Raw genomic sequence first — 17,141 nt, 5'->3', positions numbered from 1 at the left:
GATGTAATGTATGGGGATTAACATAACAATAAAAAAAAAATTAAAAAAAAAAAAAAAAAAGAGAAGGTTAGAGTCACTATAGTAGAATCTTACAAAGAAAAAACAAACAAAACATCCAGGACTTGAGGAGAACCAATTCCAGATTCACGTAATTTAAAAAAAAAATTAAAAAGAATTCTTATCATCAGGATCCACTCTAGATGTATGTGTACAAAATACATTCGCATGACATGGAAGAGGGTATTAAATTCACCTTACAAGGAAGAGGGTATTAAATTCACCTTAAAGGTATGAAAACTGAGATTCAGGACGGGTAAGTGACTTCCCAAAGTTTACACTCATGAGTTGCAGAGTGAGTACTTCAACTCTGATGGACCTACTCCCAGTTATGCCCAAAAGCAAGATTTCATTTTTATAATGATTGGAAATACAACTCAGGAGATAAGTATCCAGTTCTTTCATAGTCCTACCCTTTGCTGGCCTGAGATGCAACATTGAAACCCTTGTTAAACTGGAATTCTCTGGGTTTATCATCAAGTCTGTGTAAAAGTATCATCCACTCTGAAGGTATTTGTAAATGTCTAAAATTTCTTCTGCTCTCCCAGAATCATTGAGGTCTCCACCATGGCATTAACATCAGTGGCTAAACTCTATATTATCAAAGCTGACATAGAAATTGGTACAAAATTTCTAGTTGCACAGCATTCTTTAGACAAGTTCCAGTCTGGCTGAGAGCCAGTGATAATAATGATACGTTGGTTCTGATTAAGAAATTATTAAAAGGACAAATAGTATCTCTACTAAGTATTAATGACTCTGAATTGTACTGATGTAGTGTTGGTCTCTTTCCATTTCAGAATCTTGGATGAGCATCTAAACCCTTATAATGCATCAGAGCAAATGTTACTTAACCTTTAATTGAAGTCTGTAAGAATTCAAAAGGTTCTTTCAAGCAGAAATATAAGGCATGATATTGAAATATTATTTTTAACTTCTATACTCTTTGAGTAGTGTATCTTTGAGCATTTAATCTCACCAAGACTCAGCCTTTCCATCTGCTAAATGGAGATATCTAGGGTGGTTCACTTATCACACAGGGCTAATGTGAGCAAAAAATCATCCCTTTGGCTTGCTGATAAGGTATTTGCTAGGTTACCTTGAAAACCTTATATTGGAAATTTACTGCTTAATGAGAAAAATTTGAATCATGTTCCCCCTCCACCTGTCCATGCTCAGCAGTTTTTGAGAGCTGCCCATTGCCCAGTGCAACCACTAAGCTTGGTCCTTGAGGCCTTTTATGACCTGGCCTTAACCTCTTACCTCTCTAGCTGTGCTTAGACCACAGTCTAAGATACACTTAAAACATGGGGCACCTGGGTGGCTCAGTTGGTTGAACGTCTGACTCATGGTTTCAGCTCAGGTCGTGCCTGATCTCAATCAAGTTTGTGAGATCAAGCCCCATGTCAGGGTCCACGCTCAGCGGGGAGTCTGCTTGAGATTCTCTCTCTCCCTCTCCCCCTGCCCTTTTCCCCACTCAACGTGCTCTCACACTCTCTCTCTTTCTAAAATAAATAAATGCAATCTTAAAAAAATATATATATACATATATATATATACACCTGAAACATTATCAACTTTCGCTTTGCGTTGCTCTGTTCAGTCAGCTTTCCCTGTGAAGAATGTCCCTTGCCCTTGCTTCTATCTGCCTGGTGAAATCAAGTTCATAATTTAAAGCCCAACTCTCAAATATCCCCCTAGAGAAACTTTCCCTACCACCCCCTAACTTCCATGATACTTTATCCATACCAGCAACCAAGACCAAAGGGTTTTTGGCCATACTCAAGGTTACCCCTGAGACTGGCAGAATCATGACCCAGCCAGTCAGGTCACCTGCTCTCTTTTCACAGATGCTTCTGTGAAAATTACAAAATCATTCTAGGAAATGTGGGAGACTCTGATGAGCACTCAAAACAGTTATTCCATGTTTAACAAAGCTAATCTACCCAGCCATCCTAATAAAATTGTGGAAATGCAATTGAGTGGACCCTATGACTCATTCATGGCTGGCTCTGTCTCCTCAGATAAGGCATGGAGAGCTAGGTATAGAGCTTATTCAAACAATAAATAAGAGCAAAAATGAACTAAGGGGTTGTAATCCCATCAAGAGTCTCTGACAGTGACAGAAACCCCCAGAGGAGGCTTCTCTGGTCACAGAAATGACTGCCTCAGTGAAACCATTAGTCCCTGCAATGTTTGGCTTTGATTCTGACAGTGAAAAGACTCGCCAGATAAAGCCATGGGCTGCAGTAACAGATGGGGTTTGAGCAGTAAGGCCGTCCACAAATGAAAGATTCACTTTATGTCAATGAAAGCAGATGAATCTGTTTAGTGGCGCCTTGAGTCTACAACCTCAAAATAGAATTGCGTCTCCTCCAATTGGAACGCATTCCTCTATGCAAAAAGTGAAACACTTCAGGATGCATGTAAGTCATAGCAAGAGAGATTTTGCTATTACATCCACTATCCATAAATTCACATCAGGTAAAGAATGCCAAGAGGGCCTATAGGCATTTAGAAAGTGGGAGCAAAGGGGTGACTCTGTCTTAGAATAAAAAAGGTAGTCTTTTGCACAACATTACACAACAATTACCTCAATAGATCCTTGCGAAATCCATAAATGTAGGCAAGCACCCCAGCAGCATCATTGCCCTCATTTCACACATAAGAAAAATGAGGCTCAGAGATGTTGAATGAACTCCCCAAAGTCATGCAAAGGAGAGACTCGGGGCTAGAAACTGTCACTAGTCCAGTGCTTTCCCCACTCTCCCAAACAGCCTCTCTGACCAGGGGGTTTCATGCACCATCAAATAGAGAAAGAGAAAATCGGCAACAGTGGGCTTCTATAAAAAGAAATGAAAAGTTCTCCATTCCAAAGGAAATTGGTGATTTCTAAACCTATCAGGCAATAATAATAAATATTCATAGTTACTACTGGACTAAGTTTTCTGATCTTTACTTTTGGTCTTTACTCCCATGGAATGTGCTTCCCTAGGGGGAGAATATAGTATGTTTGGAGGTGCATGGGGATTTGGCTTCAGACAGACTTGGGTTGGAATACCAGCTCTCTAGTTACCAGCTTATGCGACCTTAAATCTGAATTTTCTTATCATGAAAATAGGGGCAATAATTCATCACAGAAATAAGATGAGTAAACAAAATAGCATGTGAAAAGTGTTTAACAGCATACCTGGCATAGAAGTTGCTCAAAAAACGTCAGATCCTGGGGCGCCTAGCTGGCTCAGTTGGTGGAACGTATGACTCTTGATCTCCAAATTGTGAGTTTGAGCCCCACATTAGGTGTACTTAAAAATAAAATCTTAAAAAAAAAAAAAAGTCTTTTCAACAGAAACAAACTTTAACAATGTCTCATCTGCTAAGGATGAACAAGCCACCCACAGGGTCTTTGAAAGAATGGCTTCATTCAATGTGGCACTGATCTTGGTTCAACCTCTCACACTGGGAAGAAAGTACATGTTCATAATTTGGGAATCAAATCATTGTCTTCAGGTTTCTGCCACTGGGCCAGGAACTAAATAAGCCTTTTTATCCACCAGCAAAAGATGAGGTACTCTTTTTCTTTATTAATGGAGTTGCTGACTCATTAGTTCAAATGAAACATGCTCCCAGCATTTGAAATAAACCCTCATGCTGGAAAAGCACTAGATGCCACTTAAAATTTTTTGAGCACCTACTTAGTGCCAGTCTCTCAGGAAAGCACTTCTACCCACATTAGTACATTTGAATCTTGCAAACAACTCTACAAATAGGTTCTAGAAAGATAATATTCTCTCCATTTCACAAGTTAGGAAACCGAAGCTCAGAGCTGCCCAAGGTTGTTGCATAGTTCCTACAGCAGCTGAGACGGGGTTCTGAGTCTAATGTTGTTCCCTTTTCCTTCAGGACAAGGGCTCACAGCCATATGGCTGCCAAGTTACTGCCATGTCAACATCCCACAAAAAGTACCCAAGAGCAAGCAGGGATGGATGAGAGGTTGCCCCCACCGTTGACTCACGACCAGGGCGATCTGCAGCAGCCCTTTGCCTGCTCTGACTCTTCACTTGTGAAATGCGACAGCACCGTGCTTGGTTTAGATTTAAGTCAGTATCAAGTTACCAAGTAGCCTGATTGATTTCAGAATTTTATGTAGTATGTTTCCCAGAAAGCCATTTGGAAAAGCAGTCTCTAATTTTGTTTTTTATTATTTCACTAAGAGAAATACCCTTTTTTTATCCTCACCCACTGTTTATGGAGTGAACGCTATGGCCAGGCACTCTGCTAGGTTCTGGGGATAGAGCAACAACCTGGACAGACTCCATCCCTGCCCTCCTGGAGCTGATCGCCACTGGGAAATAATGGACAAACACTAATCTGTAGGAGTGGTTATATAATCAAAACTCTGATGACTGCCACAGAGAAGCCTAGAATGCAATGAGAGAGTATCAGGGGACATACCCTAGTTTGGGGGTCAAGGAGGGCTTCCTTCCCTGAGAAAATGATGTTTAAAGAGAAAGCAGAAGGATGAGTACAAGTTGGCCGACTGAATGGAGGGGAATGATACTCCCAGCAAAGGAAATCAGAGCTTGCAAAGTCACGGGAGTAAGAGGGAGCATGCCTTATTTGAGGAATTGAAAGAAGACCAGGGTGGCCAAACATAGAGACCCAAATGGGAAGGAAAGGATATGAGACCTGGGCCAGTGAGAGCACAGCACTGCTTCCAGAAGCACTAGCTGGTGGTGGCTTTAGTCACTGTGAAGCCCGTGTCCAGCCCAATGCATATGCCAATTGATGTATCTCCTATTTACAGAAGTGAGACCCAAACAAATGAAGAGATCAATGGACCATCTTTTCCTTCTCCTTCTCCTCCTCTTTCACCTTCTTTTCCTTCTTGATCATCATCCTACTTTCTAAGTACCATAAAAGAAGTCAAGATAAATAATTTCCTATGAAATGCTAGGTGTTCAAAGGGTACAAACTTCCAGGTGTAAGATACATAAGATCTGGGGTCTAATGCACAGCATGGTGACTATAGTTAAGTATACTATTCTCTCACCGCATATTGCTCAGGTTGTAATTGTCAATTTATGACATGAAATGGTCAGTTTAGAGGTCTTTCTCTTCCACTAGATCAGGACCACCATAATCAACCCGAAGGCAGGGACCAGGTCCCCTTCAAGCCAGGATCTTCAGTGCCTGCAACAGCTCCCAGAACACAGGGAGCCCTCAGTAACTGGTGGTGGAAAGAATGGATGGATGAATGAATTATTCTGAGTTTCTAGGGATGACACTGAAACCCCACAGGGGAAACACAATGATGACCTAATCTTGGGCTGGGATGAGTCCTTCCATAGCAAAGCTTGTGTATGATGACCTTGGTCCTGGTTAGTACTTTCCAGCGAGGAGCCTTTCAACTCCTAGGGGTCCTATTTTCAATATTAAAAAAAAAATTACTAAAGTCAGGCATTTATTCATTACAGAGTGCCCAGGTTTCAAAAACATCCAACTTCCCTGCATTTAGTGGGAATTTATAAACTTGGCATGGTCACTCTTTATCTCATACAGCAAACCATCATCTTGGAACTTTACACATACTACCTTATTTCATCTTTACATGAAGCATGCATGTGAGTCACGTAGCCTCTAGCTCACAGACAAGAAGACTAGGGCTCAGAGATGTTTCATGACCTGCTCAATGATGGAAGTTCATGGTGTTACAGGCAGAATTTCAGTCTAGTTCTGCCTGACCTGTTAGCACATTCTCTCCCCGTGTAGCAGTGGGCTTAATTTCAGAGAAGGGCCCTCAAATGTGTGTTTCCATCACAGAGATGCTTGAGATGAGGGTCTGTCCTGGCCATCAGCCATTCCTTCCCTTTCTGGGCACAATGCACACAGGGTCATATGACCACTTAAACAACCCTGGATTTAATGAGAAGGCAGATACACTACCCACTAAAGTATACCTGACCTCATAGGCTTCCCAGCCTCAGAAAGCTCTCAGCCCCTCTTCCAGGAGAATCTCCCTCTTACTCTCAGATGAGATTACATAGAAGAACATCGGGAAGTCTCCCAGACCCTCTGTTTTCGACCTTATATTTTTCTTGTGTTGACAACTTAATACATGTTGTCCACACTTCCTTTTACGGGGAAAGATAAGACTCTGATGGTAATCAGAGCACCAGGATAGGAAATGCCACATTCCTCCAAGTAAATATTTGACTAAACTTTCTCCAGGCCATGCATCATTGTGCTGAGCCCCCAGAAAAGCTTCAGGTCCACAGATCTGCAGGTGAGATACCTTGGCAATGAATTATGAGAGGGCGTGTTTAAAATCCAAGGCCAGAGCAGTGGATTCCAGGGGGATCTTGCTCTACATGACCAAAAGCTGTTCTGGGGAAGCCAGGAATAGAGCCTGGTCTCAATGGGGATGGAGTTCTCCCCTACGGTCAACTAATACCTGATAAAGCCACCTGTTTGGGTGGCTTTTAAAAAAAAGAAATGACTCCAACCATGTAGCTAATGTTCAGGTCTTTTTATAAACTGAAAAATCAGGAACATCTGAAGGTCAGTGAGGAATTACTTATTGATCTGTCCATGCAGTGGGCAAATAATCATAAAAGTATTGGTGATGATAGCTAACATTGATCAATTGCTGACAGTGTGCCAGTAACCACTCTAGGTTCTTTTCATGTAATCACCTCATTTAACCCTCACAACATTCTTGTAAGGCCTCTCAAGGTATGTTATCACCCCATTTTACAACTGCAGAAACTGAAGCAGGGAAAGATCAAGCAACGTGGCCAGGGTTGCACAGTAAGCAAGCGAGTGAAGGAGCAGAAAACTAGGCAGCCAGTGGAAGCTATTTTATCAATGGATACTTGATGGCTAAAAAACGTTTATGGCATTAAAGGGGGAAATGCAGGTTTCAAACTGGTGTGAATCCTTTTATTAGTATTATTAAAAGAAATGGAGAAAAAAAAAAGAAACGGAGAATGACCTCATACCCATTGTGAGTGGCTACTATTACACACACACACATACACACACAAACTAAAACAGAGAAGATAAAGAGTGATGGTGAGGATAGAGAGAAATTGGAACTGTTGGTGAGAATGTAAAATAGTGCAGCTGCCATGGAAAGCAGGATAGGGGTTCCTCAAATATATAAAAATAGAATTACCATATGATCTAACAATTCCACTTCTGAGTATCTACCCAAAGGAATTGAAAGCAGTTTATCAAAGAGATACTTGTAGACACCTATGTTTACAGCAGCATTATTCACAATAGCTAAAAGGTAGAAGCAACCCAAGCATCCCTCAATGGGTGAAAGTGTTGTATACATACAAAGGAATATTATTCAGCCTTAAAAATGAAGGGAATTTTTTGCATGCTATAGCATGATTGAATCCAAGGATATTATGCTCAGGGAAATAAGCCAGTCACAGAGAGACAAATACTATATGATTCCACTTATATGAGATACATAGAGTCATCCAATTCACAGAGATGGAAGTAGACAGGTGTTGCCAGGGGCTGAAGGAGGGGTAATAAGGAGTTATTGCTGAATGAGAACAGAATTTCCATTCTGCAAGATGAAGAGTTCTGGATAATAATTGTACAACAATGTGAATATACTTAACACTACTGAACTGCACAGTTAAAAATGGTTAAGATGGGGAAGGAGAAGAAAAGAATGGAAAGAAAAGAAAAAAAGAAAAGAAAAGGAGAAAGAAGGAAACATAGTTACAATATTCAAGGGAAAATTTCAAAAGGATATATATCCAGTGAGTTGATAGTGATTTGCATTAGGTCATAGTTTTATACGTAAATGTATCTACTTTGTGCTTACTTAAACTTTCTGATCTTTTCATAAGGACTGTGTATTGTACTTGTAATAAGATCTTTAAAAATTATCTTCAAAACAAGAGAAAAGCAGCAAGGAAGAGTAAAATCCAGAATGCAGGGAAAGCAGTCAGTCCTGTGCACAGAGGAATAGCATGCCCGTGGCTTCTGCAGGGGAGAAGGTGCCAACAAAAGAGGCTCCGCACACCACTCCAATTAGGTCCTTATGCTCAGACACTCAGCCTTTGTGAGCAAGGGGCTTAACAAGGAGCCTGAATGACCAGAAGCAGGGGATCCTCCTCCATTAAAGGACATGGATGGCAGGAGTAGAGAGTGAGAATTGTAATTCTCAGTGGAAGTATGTGTTGCCTGCATGAACATCTGCATGGAGGATCTTGTATTGCACCTGTCTGAGCTCTAATTCTGGAAGTGGGACAAACAGGGGGAAGGAGATTTGTGGGTAGGAGCAAGTCTCATCTCTCGCTCACTATCAATTCAGATACAGAATTTGAACCTCTGAGCTTAAAAGAACCTTAAAACTATTTAGCCCAAATGTCTCATTCTACAGAATAATTAAGGCCCATGCAGGTAATGGGACTTGGTTAGCATGCAGCTAGGTTTGTGGCAGACACTGGATTACCATCAGCTCCCTGAACATGCCTGCTTTGTCAGTCCTTCCGTCTCCCTATGCCTGCATGCACTGTTCATTCTTCTGTTCTTCACTCACATTTGTTCAACTTTGAGGCTATACCAGGCTTGGAGGGAGGCACTTTTTTTTCCATCTTTCTGTCCCCTGCATTGCTTCATGCAGAGGATATTTGCAGAGGTTGCACAATATAATAGAATAATCAGATGCAAGTTTATGCTTTGCCACACTGTCACTTCTCTTCCTCATCACTGTGTTTGCATTATTGCTCATCCTTTACTCCACTCTGCAACAGTCACCCCATAAATAACCCAATCACCTCCCTGAGGAAAATTTCAGAGATGACAGCTATGTCACAATCTTCCATGTGAGTCCTGTCTCTTAATTAGGTTTTTATAGTCAAGGATGTTGTGTTTATGTGAGTTATTGTGCAGGGGGCATAGAGACAGTCTGGCTGCCTTAAGGTAGCCATTGTAAGATTTGTTAGAAGTACAGCTCAAAGCCAGACAGAGCTGTGTACAAATCCTGTGTCCACCACTTTCAGCCATGAGAGTTTAGGCAATTATTTAACCGCTCTATACCTGAGTTTCCTCTTCTATGAGGGCCATGATATTTACCATGGACAGCTCTTAGTAATAGGGGTTGAATAAATGTTAACTTTCTCCTTCAACTGTATACGATTCTTAAACTTTCATACCAGCTTTGCTTTTTCTCAAGGCCAACTCCTAAGGTCAAAGAACAAAGATAAATGAGAGGCAGAGTATTCTTAGGCAAAAAGAAGGAAGTAGTTTACCTCGGGTTGAGCTGGTTTAGAGCAGAGGTTGGTAAACTGCAGCCCCTGGGCCAACTCTGTCTAGTCCTCTGATTTTGTAAATAAAGTCTTATTGGAATACAGCCATGTTCATTTATTTACAGATCGTCTATGGCTGCTTTCGGTACAATGGCAAAGTGGAGGAGTTAGGACAGAGATTTTGTATGCCCCACAAAGCCAAAAATACTTATGATCTATGCTTTTACAGAAAAACTTTAAGTATATGTGATATTTTATCAGGAGGTGATTGACACATGTAATTTTCCTCTCCAGATCGTCAAGATGAAGCAGTATACATTGGCAAGGATGCTGGAAGAAGGAGGACCTTATGTTCTAAAGCAATCTGAGGATTACCTTTTACCAAATTCCTTCCACCCTTCTTTAGACTAGATGCTGATGTTGAGTTCTTACAAAACCAGAATGTGGTTGTCAAGTGGCAGGCGGTAGGGAGACTTAATTGGTTTTCCACTAATAGATAATTTGTTAGATCCTAAACAAAGAAGAAAGACTAATGACTCTAAGAGGCCAATAACTAAAAGTCACAGGATATCTGCGCGGTTAACCCTGTGATACCAAAATGACTCATCAGAGTCTATGGCTTTCCTACTATTGATTTCATGGTTTCAATCCCCTTTGGTTCAATGTGTTCATCCTACAAGTGCTGCTAAGAATCTCCTAATGCATGTCAGAGTTAGCTGCAGAGGCTCTTGATTTGCTCTCAGTTGTGAGTGTGTTTTTTAGAGCTTTTGGCTTCTCTTGGCAGTTGAAGAAACTGTGAAAGTTTCCGCTTTACTCCACAGTCTCTGGGCTCAACCTCTGAGCTAACAACAACTCCAGGACAGAGTGCTTTACTCAGCCTCGGTGTTTCAAGTTTGGAAAGGAAGACAAGCGTTCTGGGTATTTCAAGCAGAAAGGGACTCAATACAAGGAATTAAAGGTTTAAACAATTATGGGATGGGTTATAGACATGTAAGTAGGAAAATCTGCAAGGGCTGGAATCCAGGAAGCTGCCACCCCTAGAATCTAGGAAATAGTGCTGAAGTGGATGGTTCTGAAGAGTGTGGGTGAAAGGAAGCCACTGGCCACATGCCACATCTACTGACACCTACTCCCTCACACCTGCAGCTGAGAGAAGGACCTCTCCTCCTCCTTGGCCTTCAAAACACCATACCAGCACCTCTTCTTGGAAGGATCCAACCCTGAACCCTGCTGGCAAAAGTCTAGGGAGTGTGGTCCCCGGCTGGCTTCACTCATGCAGGGAGAATGTAGAAGGAAGGAAGAGATAGTGTCTAGTTGATATGAAATGATTTAGCTTTGAGGAAACTTCAGGAAGACTTCCTAGAGAATGTGATGCCAAAGACTGGGTTTTGAAAGATCAAAGTTGGCCAAGCCCTGCCTTGGTCACTGATTCATCAAAGGAGTTTCCCTTTCTAGATTGCAAGAGCTAAAGTTAGGGAAGTACCACCTTCCCAAGAAGTGCTCATCTTATGCAACCAAATGAAGAGGTAGCTATAAATAGCCTGACTTTCTCATTATTTTGTGTTCAAATGGATAACTGCAAGAAACGTTTCCTTCCTGAAGAAAGAGAGCTATAATCACCAAATCAAACAGCAATACCTCTCCTCATTGGAAATACAAGTGGGGAAAGTTTTCTCTCTGAACATACTTCATAGGCAGTTTGGAATTGTTGTGCCAAGGGAAGAAAGATCTGCCAACTACAGTGGTTATTAGGGCAATGTACAGAGTGAAACCCTAGCATCTCCACCTTGATTTGATCCTCCCGGTCCTTTGTAGCTCCTCCTCTCCTTTTCAGAGATACATCTGGAACTCTCCAGATAACCAGCCCACTGACAGCTCATATTTTTTTCTTTTCCTCAAAGTTTAGATTGATAGAAATCTTCCAGTGCTGGGAAGGTAAAGGTGCAGCATCGATTAAGCACCTGCTGTTTCTTTTAATATATTAGATGCTTTGTGCACCTATTGAATCTTGTAAGGGACCTTTGAGATAAGTCTATTACCCTCATTTTCCAGATGAGGAAGCAAAGGTCAAGAAAGGTAAAGTAATATTTCCAAGGTCACATACCAACTGCTGTTCTCCAGAGGATAAGGCCAGACCCCCACTGCCCAACTATAAGTGAATCCTGAATTCAATGATGTTCTTGGGTCACACATAGGTTCATAACATCCTCATGTCTCTACAAAACCATGCAGAAGCTTGAGCCCATCCTTGGTGACTTCCCTTAATTCCCCCTTTTTCCCAGGAAATAAGGGACGGCCAGAGCTCACAACTGCCAGTGGCAATAGCCAGTGGGGTTCCACTCCCACCCTAGCCTTCCTCTGTGTCATTTTCCCAAAGACATGAAAAAAAAAAAAAAGATAACTCCTTAGAACCTAGAACCCATGTAGATTTTCCAAAATTTTAGGTCAAATTCATCTTAGGGATTTTTTGTTTGCTATTATCTTCTCTCCCTTTTACCATTTCTTTAGCAATCAAGTAAAAAGAAGATCTGTAAACACATTACAAAAATAAAATGTATAGGTCCTTTGTAAGGCAATGTGTTCAACACTCTATTTTTCTTCTCCATACTTCATCTCATGGATGTCCCTGTCTTTGTTAATAATTCTTTGACGTTTTGGGATCCCGATTATTTTTATGACACTATTATTTTAGAGAGTATAAAAACTGTTTCCTTAATGAACTTCAGGCTTTCATTAAGTTTTAAATCCATAGTGGTGATATTTGCTTACATCTTCTTTAATTGCTATCACTGCTCACTGCTTGTTCTTCTAAATGGTGACCATCTAGTTCTGAGCTCTTAATTGCTTTATGACTCAGTTTGCATACATGTCTTAAAGAAGCTTTTCAAGGAGGGTTTGAAGATAATACATTTTTTAATCTCCTTTGCGTATGCACTGATACGGTTCTATTCCCTGCATATGTGAGTACTAACCAGAACTCAGAGGTAACATTGCTGGGTCAGATCCTTTTCTTCTCCAAACTGTATAGATGCTACTAAATTATCTTCTGGTTTTTAATGTGCTGGGAAGAAGACAATGAAGTGTAGGTTAATTTTCATCTTCAGATACAACCCATTGTTTTGTGTCTGGATATGGTACTTGTGGAATTTGTGGATTAAATACAAATACCTATTTGTATTTTTCTTAGTAGGCTGATACTTTCAGGCTGGTACTTTCACCAGGCTACATAGATGTGAGGCTCTGATCCTTGAGTTTTCCTAAACTGGGGTCAGTTCTTTCTGTCTCCCATGAGCCTCCTTTCCCTTTAGCCAGGAACGCTCACCTGTGTCACACAGCTCCATATTTTCTGCCCAATGTTTCAGAAACCTCCTTTATTGTCACTATCCTCCTTTTACCTCCTGGTCTCCTTTCTCTAATTTGGGAAGGGTCTCTCAAATCCGTCCTCCACACCAGTGACAGAGCTTCATGCGGCACTAATACTGCTCTTCCTATCTCTAACGGGGATTGAATTCCAGCCACTGAGCACACCTTCTCCTTGCTTCATCCCATCACTGTTCCCCACCCAATTCTTCTGCCTTTTCTCCCTCTGGATCCTGCCTTCAGATGTTCTGCTTCTATTTCAGAGAGACCTTCACTGAAATTTGTGGGAGTGCCATATAGTTATCTGAGATGATCATCGAGATTCTGAGGTAAATTTTTCTCAGAGTTTCTCTGCCTTACTGATGTTATTTCTTTTTTTCCTTTTCTTTGCAACATTTTTCATGGGCCCCTTGTTGTGGATAATGATGATATTGTTCATTTTACTCATTCTTAGACAGGACAAGTTCAGTTTGTTGTAATTTTTAGAGTGGGAGAGAGAGATTTGCTCTGTGCACTGCCCTGGTGGTCAAATTCCCTTCTCCAATCCAAAATTTATATCCACAGATCCCAGTCTGCTCTCACTTAAATAGCCAGCTGTCACCTGGGACACCGTGCAGTGAATATGGTTCCCCTGCCCCAGCACTCAGCCCAGCTTCTTGTTCTTAGAAACAACGCATGATGGGAATAGCCCAGTCCCTGACAGGCAGAGCTAGCTCCGATCTTCATGCCTCAGCAGCCTTCTTCAGAGCTTTGTCACCGTTGCTTGCCTCCCTGAGGTCACTTCAGTTCAGCAATTTGCTGTGATTCCCAAAATCTGCCTGGATTGGGGAAAGTGGGACAAGTGGGAGAAGAGGAAGCCTGAGAAAAGAGAAATAATGCTATTCAAGGGAATAACTCCTGAGGAGGGGAAGGAAGTGACAGTTCCATTTCCAGTTGACACCAGGCTTGGGACTGAGTTTGAGTTTAGAGGTTGGGTGGGAGTAAGGAAACCTCCTACCCATTTAAGGGAATTTCTTCATGAATGAGAGCAAGAGTATGTCACATGCTAGACCCAAGGTAGGCGATCCTCAATCCAGATCCATCCACCCCATAATCACTGTGAATTGTTGCAGATTCTGTCACTAGGTTGTATTTCCAGTCTAAGCACTCTGTCTCACCTATAGTTTCAATGAGAAGAGCTGAATGGCTCAGCTTTGGGAACCACCAGCCAGCTGCCATTTTGAACCAGAAGTCGGTGGGCAGCTTACCTTGACCTCTTCCAATTTCCAAGCAGCTGTTACTATAAAAGGCCAAAAAGAAAATATTCAATAACTAAAGCTCATGGTGCCCTGTTTCTGTCCTCTATACAGTCTGGTTTAAAATTTGCTACAGGACAAAAGAAAAAAATTAAGAAAATATTATCTTATTTATTTTTAATCTTTAAGATTATTTTAGTAAATCCTTTTCATGGAATCTTTCAAAGTTCAAGTTTAGTTTTCACTCAACACCTCAGCTTCTGTAGGTTGTCCCAGCAGCGGGCTCTCGATTACTCTGCTGAGCACCCCAGGCTGGTCTGTGAAGCCCCATTTCTAACAGCCTGTCGTAGAATCCACAGACAGTAGGCTCTGTCTTTCTAACTTGGAGGCCCAGGCAGTTTGTTCTGGGCAGTCAGGGCCTGGGGAGGAAGATGACCTCACCCACCCTCGCACTTTCAACTGTAAACTTTAGACCCCTCATGACTTCCCATCCCTTCCACCCTTCACCCCTTTCTCAACTGTGAAACCTCCTTACACTGGAGGGGCTGAATCTTATGCTCAAGAAAATGTAAAATGCATCCCAAAAGAAAAACAAATTTAAAAAGAAACTAACAAGTTTAGGGTATATTCATATGAAGAATAGCACAATGCTTATGTTTGAAGGCTCTGGACTGCGAAGGTTTAAATCCCAGCTCTGCTGCCTGGTATCTGTACAAACTTGGGCAAGATATCTAACCTCTTTGTGTTTTATTTCTTCATCTATAAAATGAGATAATAAAAGTACCTATCTCATTGAGTTGTTCTGAGGATTAAATGAGTTAATGCATTCAAAGTGTTTTAAGAGATAAATGCTTCGTGCCTGTTAGCTATTATTATTGCCTATTACACACCAAGTGCTTTGGGGCATGTTATTGCTAGGCTCTCCATCCTACTATTTAGTTCTTCTCCTCTCCAGGATTCCTTGCTCAGGTTCAACACACAAAAGGCTTAAGAGGAAACAAAGTCAGAGCCTTATTACTAGAAGGGCAAGCACAGCATCGTCAAAAGAGAGCAGGATTTATCAGCCAAATTCAGTAGTAGGTGTGGGTCAGGCTCAGGCCTGAGTGAAGCCATTCATGTTCCAGAATGGCTGGCTGTCCATGGCAGTCTCTGAGCCCACTCATCCATCCCTCTGCCAAACCAGAGATGCCCAACCTGCCTCTCCCATCTGGGACCAACTGGAAAATAGACCTGACCTGAGTCGCCTTGTAGAGAGAGGCCTGTTCTGCCTACATGGAGGCTACATGTGGAAAAGAGAGTCCATCCTAAATGGGCCACACTCTGATGAATAATGTCTGCCTTCTTTCCTCATATCCTCTTTTCTGTGGAGAGGGACAAACATGCTTACACCACACCAACAATTTTCCCATGGAAGCCTCGCCATAGCTCTGCCAACTAGGCATGCTTATCCTCACAGCCCACTTGAGGAAATGGAGATTCAATGAGATGAGAACCAGATTGTCCCCAGTCAACATCCATGCTGCCTCCACCATGACCCACAAGAGCAATATGTGCGGACAAAAGTGAGAACACATTAGGTCTCTGCAGTAGGTGGCTAAGCCAGGTGCAGAAAACACATCCATCAAGAACCTGGAATCTTATTTCAGCTCCCAGTAGGAGCCTGTGAGGATGTCCATTTGGGCAGGTCCTTCAGATTCTCTTCATACACGTGCACTTCTCTCTGACTTCCTACTCATGTGGTAAATAAAATTTGCTCACATACCTGCCAGCAAAATTTCTACAGGGTTTCTCAGATTTCGCTGGGCCTTGGGTTTCCCATCTGTAAAATGGAAGTAGTAGTATTGATTTTGCAGAGTGTTGAGAGGATTACAGTTCATCTACTGAGTCTTGGGTGTATATTAGATATTCACTTGAGAGATGATATTCTTACATATAAATGTGGTCTTCCCACATTTCCTGATACTTCTGGTCTTTCCCTGACCTTCTTCCATTCTGGAGGTTAGACAGAGTGGCATCAGGTGATTCAGGGGAAAGAAATATCAACAAAAGAAGAAAATTTTTTTAATCTCCCTAAATTTAGATATTGGCTCCAGACACAGAATAAAGAATAGGTCAGAAATAGGCTTTTCCCTGTCTCTTGAAATTAAGTAAAGACGTTGGGGGATGGGAGAATGGAGAGGAGAGGAGTCCTTGAAAAGGGGCCCCCTGCCTGTCCTGAGTATCAGGTAAGGAGGGGAGGTTGGGACGGACAGTTCCCCAGAGAGTTAGGGTTTCCATGAGCAAGGGAGCCTGTACCTTCTTTCCCAGATAGGAGCTGAGAAAGTGGCAAGTCCCCAGACACTCAGTAGGGTGTTGGAGCAGAGGAAATACTTACCATGTAGCCAGGAGCATCCAAGAGCCAATGGATCTGAAGGGCCCTGTGAGCAACAAGGGGCACTTGTGGGGACTCACAATAGGAGAGCAGATAAGAACAGGATGGCTCAGTTGATGGCACCAAGGAGAGGTAATGATCCAGAACAGATGCCTTCTCTTCTGTCTCTCAAAATTTCAACACCATGTGATGCCTCATTTGAAAAACAAAGAGAAACCACTTAGTTGCCTCACCTGCGTAAAGGGAAGAGATACTAAGTTTTAAGCTGATATTAAGTTGCTACCACCAGAAAGGCAGCTTGGAAGAGATACCAAGTTCTGGTAGAGAAGAGAAAGGACATTGTATGAGTTGTGTGCATGTGGTAGATCCAGTTTTATACCCATTGCACTACTGTTGTGATTACTGTGGAATGTAGTGCAAGAAGGCACATAATTTAGTGCAAATTTATATACTTGTAAGTTTCTGGTTAAAACCGGAAGAAAGAAATAAGATCACAGCGTCTCCTTCCCCAGTACCTACCAAAATAACACAAATCAGAAAATAACTAAAAGCTAACAATTCACCAGGAACTACTTAATAAGAAAAAAGCTACAATCTTGTACAACACACTTGGAAAGTAGCAACTAAGGAAAGGAATCGAAGATTCTGATCCACTGAAATGTGGTGATGTGCATAATCTTCAATTTCTCAAAGATGTCTTCCAGTTTGGAGAAGAACAGTGGGAAGATTGAGCATGTGCAAATAGGCTGCCATGGGAGAGGTCAGAAACAAATATTTGGGGTAAGAAGTCCCTATACAGCATTCACCCATCCATCCATTCAACAAATAATTCAGTGCCTA

This window comes from Phoca vitulina, unplaced genomic scaffold (genome assembly GCF_004348235.1).
Source record: "Phoca vitulina isolate PV1807 unplaced genomic scaffold, GSC_HSeal_1.0 scaffold18, whole genome shotgun sequence".
NCBI classification, from domain to species: Eukaryota; Metazoa; Chordata; class Mammalia; order Carnivora; family Phocidae; genus Phoca; species Phoca vitulina.
This window is presented reverse-complemented; position numbering follows the sequence as displayed.